The sequence below is a fragment of the Muntiacus reevesi genome, chromosome 3 (genome assembly GCF_963930625.1).
Source record: "Muntiacus reevesi chromosome 3, mMunRee1.1, whole genome shotgun sequence".
Lineage (NCBI taxonomy): Eukaryota > Metazoa > Chordata > Mammalia > Artiodactyla > Cervidae > Muntiacus > Muntiacus reevesi.
The window spans coordinates 140291266-140295404 of record NC_089251.1 but is presented as its reverse complement, the minus strand read 5'-3'; the positions used below and the strand labels follow the sequence as shown (position 1 = coordinate 140295404).

General features: G+C 40.7%; 1 non-coding gene across 1 annotated transcript; it reads right to left on the bottom strand.

Annotated features, from left to right (window-relative positions):
* Positions 1-3842: 3842 nt before the first annotated feature.
* Positions 3843-3914, bottom strand: TRNAY-GUA (transfer RNA tyrosine (anticodon GUA)). Its single transcript has one exon. It is a non-coding gene; the product is annotated as a tRNA-Tyr (tRNA).
* Between the last annotated feature and the right edge of the window lie 225 nt (positions 3915-4139).

Here is a 4139-nt window from a genome sequence, read left to right as displayed (position 1 = left end):
TAGTCTTCCAAATACACCTTCCACTTTCCCAACCTGTGGTTTTAGTCATGCAAATCCTCCCAGTCCAGAAATAGGTTTGCCTGCTTCCACTGTCTAGCCAAAGCCTGTAATTCAGTCAAGAGCCAGTTCAGATACCTCCTCCTCATAAACCTGCCCTGAGAACATTCCAACCCACAGGAAGTCCTTCCTCTTTTGACGTAGGAGAAGCTATAGTAGAAGGAATACTGTCCTGGACAACAGAAATATAAGCTGTATTGGCTCTGTTAACTGTGTGACTTTGAGCAAGTTGTTTAACTCCTATGAGACCCAACTTTTTTTTTCAATAAAATGGGAAGAATAACAACCACTTTGTGGTCTTTATTATGGAGATTAAATAGAATAAGGTATATGAAAATGTTTGTTATTTTGCTGCTGCTCAGCACATTTTTTTTTTTTTTTTGCTTATTTGATAATTGACCATTCTTGTGCTTTCATTTTCTTTCTTTCTTTTTCTTCCTTTAACAGGAGATGAGAAGGAAGATCAGCTCAGCAGTCCTTAAGATAGTAATCATCATCAGGGTATCTACATAATGAGAATAGGAAGGTGGTTCCATTTTTCCAAACTTGTAAATTATGTGTTTTAAAGACTTAAGGACTTTCCTGGTTGGTCTAGTGGTTAAGACTCTGTGTTTCCACTGCAGGGAACATGAGTTCAATCCCTGATCAGGGAACTGAGATCCCATATGCTGCACAGTGAGGCCAAAAACAAAATCAATTTTTTTTACAAAAGAAAGATATATGAAAAGACATTTCCAGACCTTGGGGATGAATCTGCCAGGGCTACAGAGAAAGAAAAGAGGTCAGGACTCTGAGACCAAGAATCTGAACCTCTCATGTCCAAGCACTGGGGGATCCATTTATAGTACTGGGAGTGGCTGTGAATTGAACTGGGAGAGAGTCTACTGTAGAAGACAATCTTGATTGTGGCTCCCTCACCCAGACAAGGTGTCCATCTGCTACCAGCATACTTTTGTAGACAGTGAAAGAGATGGCATATGGATTTCCAGGAGCCCTGAGAGCCAGGAAAGAGGGCTTTGTATTTTGGAGATGGAAGAAAAGTGATGCTGTGGTAAGAGCTATAACCTGTCTCATCCTGTCTCATAAACTGTCAGCATGCTTTTCTTCCCTACTTGATTTTATGCACCTAGAGACCAAAACCAAGTTTCATATTTTGTATATATATGTAGTACATTTCAGTTTTTCTCCTTGGCCCTCACTAGATGAACCACTTTTCTTTTCTCTGTACATTGTTATATAGTCTTACTGAGAAACCATAAGGAAGTGGATTCTAAATCAGTGTTGAGGATTTGAGGTGTTTGATGGTTGACATTTGGTTGGTGCTCTCTCTTTGCTGAACGATTCACTCCGTTTCTCTTGGAAGCTCCCATGGAAACAGAGAATTAGTGAGCTTGAGAGAAGAGAAAGTGAGAATGGGGTGAGAAAGAGGCTGGGGTACATGGCTATGTATTGGGAGCAAAATGTGCAACTTGTCTTTCCAGAATCAGATACCGTGAGAAAAAGATGGCGGTTCTCATTCATGGTGGCAGCAAGGTGGCAATGCTGCCCCTGGAAAGTCAAGATCTTCCCAGCCTCCTTGCCCATGTTTACTCAGTCCTCATTTGGAAGTCAGTCTTGAACTGACAGTAGAGAAAAGATTTCCTTCTGGACTAAGAAGTCAATCTGTAAAACGTATTGATGGAAATATATAAAAATTTGCATTCAAAGCACCTGCATTCAAGGATTCACTTTTTTTTCAAGCATGATTGTGCCCAGGTAAGAGTACATATAACTTATATTTAAGGATGCCCAAACTGAGTCAGCAAAGTCAAATATCAAGTTTAGCCAAATAGACTTGGAACCCAATTTCATCCTTTAATACATGTATTTATTGTCATTGTTGCTGTTGTTCAGTTGTTCAGCCATGTCTCTTTGCGACCCCACGAACTACAGCACAGCCAGGCTTCCCTGTCCTTCACTATCTCCCGGAGTTTGCTAAAACTCACGTCCATTGAGTCAGTGATGCTATCCAGCCATCTCATCTCCTGTCACCCCCTTATCCTCTTGCCCTCAATCTTTCCCAGCATAAGGGTCTTTCCCAATGAAATTTATTGTCATTACTATCATTCAATAGCATTTCTAATGCTAACACAATCCACTGTGAGGAATTCAGCCAGCACCTAAAATGTAGCCAGGGAGACAATGTTTAATAAAAAATAATTCTGAGACCAGAGCGCTTCCAGTTTTTGAAAGCCTTAAAATAAATCCCAATCCCAAATTTATTCCTAATGGTACAAAATTATTTCCACAGCTGCTCCAATAAACATCAGAAAAGACTTTGCCAACTCCTGACTATTCAGGCTACTATTGTACAAAAGAGGAGCTTTTTAAAAAAAATAACCCTTATCTATCCTCATGAAAGGCTAATAAGCAGGCATTACCAGGTTCTAAAAAATAACATGTTCAATTTCAAGTCTTTTGAAAACCTTCTGGTTATATTTACTCACTTTCTCAATTAGCAGGTGTTGGAAGCCCTGAAAATTTTTCTCTCTGCTCTAATTTTGTAGTCAATGACATAGATACAGAGATCGAAACAGATATGGAGATGGATATATCTTGTCCATCCCACTAACCAGATTGTTAAGCTGCTCACAAGCCCTAACTGCAGCTAGAGTCCTCCTGTATCTCCCAGGCAGATGTATCTCCCAGTTTACTCATGACAGGCCTTCATGAATTGTTGACTCTGTGTAAATATACAAGCCAGTCCTGAATGGATGGAAAAGTAATGGTGAGCTCAACAAATCATCCCATAGCCTTACCTTTCCAGCTGTTAAAAATATATATATATATATTAAAATATATAAAAAAAATATATATATATATTAAAGCTATAGAGGCTGTAGGTCTTTCCTGTAACTCAAATGGTCAAGAATCTGCCTGCAGTGCAGGAGACTCAGGTTTGATCCCTGGGTTGGGAAGATCCTCTGGAGAAGGGGATGGCAATCCACTCCAGTATTCTTGCCTGGGAAATCCCAAGGACAGAGGAGCCTGGCGGGCTACAGTCTGGCAGGCTACAGTAGGTGGAGTCCCAGAGGGTCAGGTACACCCGAGTGACTAACACTATTTCTACAGAGACTGTAAAAAGGTCAGTGGCTTCCAGGGACTGGGGGGACAAGGGAGGAATTAAGAATAGGTGGAACATAAAAGATTTTTAGGGCAGTGAAAATACTCTATGATACTATAATGATGGATGTATGTCATTACACATTTGTCTAAAACCGTAGAATGTACACCTCTAGAAGTGAACTCTAATGCAAAAACTCTGCACTTCAGGTGATAATGATGTGTCAATGTAGGTTCATTAGTTGTAACAAAGATACCACTCTGGTGTGAGACCACTTCCCACACAGGGGAGGCTTTGAATGTGTGAGGGCAGGCAGTAGATGGAAAATCTCTGTGATTGCCTCTCAATTTTGCTATGAACCTAAAGCTGCTCAAAAAAAAAAAAAAAATCTTAAAAAAAAAAAAAATGTTCTTTCCTAAGTGGGTGTAAAGACATGCATGCCACTATTTACAACAGCCAGGACTTGAAAGCAACCTAGATGTTCATCGACAGATGAATAGATAAAGAAGTTGTGGTACCTATATACAATGGAATATTGTAAATATTGTATATTGTAAATATACAATGGCATATCAGTCACTCCATTGTGTCTGACTCTTTATGACCCCATGGACTATACCATCCATGGAATTCTCCAGGCCAGAATACTGGAGTGGGTAGCCTTTCCTTTCTCCACAGGATCTTCCCAACCCAGGGATCGAACCTAGGTCTCCTGCATTACAGGCAGATTCTTTACCAACTGAGCCACCAGGGAAGCCCCAATGGAACATTCAGTTCAGTTCAGTTCAGTTCAGTCACTCAATTGTGTCCGACTCTTTGCGACCCCATGAATTGCAGCACGCCAGGCCTCCCTGTCCATCACCAACTTACATCCATTGAGTCAGTGATGCCATTCAGTCATCTCATCCTCTGTCATCCCCTTCTCCTCCTTCCCCCAATCTCTCCTAGCATCAGGGTCTTTTCCAATGAGTCAACTCTT